We start from the raw sequence: 309 nt of genomic DNA on the forward strand, positions 1-309 counted from the left end.
GCAGGAGCAAAGACAAAAGCATTCTTGTTGAGGCTGACCCTAAACCTGAAAGGACCTTGAAGTGAAAGCTAAGAGAAGCTAGAGCACTACTCTCTGTAGAGGACCTAACAGAAATCTTCAAACTAGAAGAAGACATGGCAGCCGAAAACAACAACAATGCCAACAATGCAAGGAAGGTGCTGGGTGACTTTACTGCACCTACTCCCGACTTCTATGGGAGAAGCATCTCTATCTCTGCCATTGGAGCAAACAACTTTGAGCTTAAGCCTCAATTAGTTTCTCTAATGCAACAGAATTGCAAGTTTCATA

Source organism: Arachis duranensis, chromosome 10 (genome assembly GCF_000817695.3).
Source record: "Arachis duranensis cultivar V14167 chromosome 10, aradu.V14167.gnm2.J7QH, whole genome shotgun sequence".
Lineage (NCBI taxonomy): Eukaryota > Viridiplantae > Streptophyta > Magnoliopsida > Fabales > Fabaceae > Arachis > Arachis duranensis.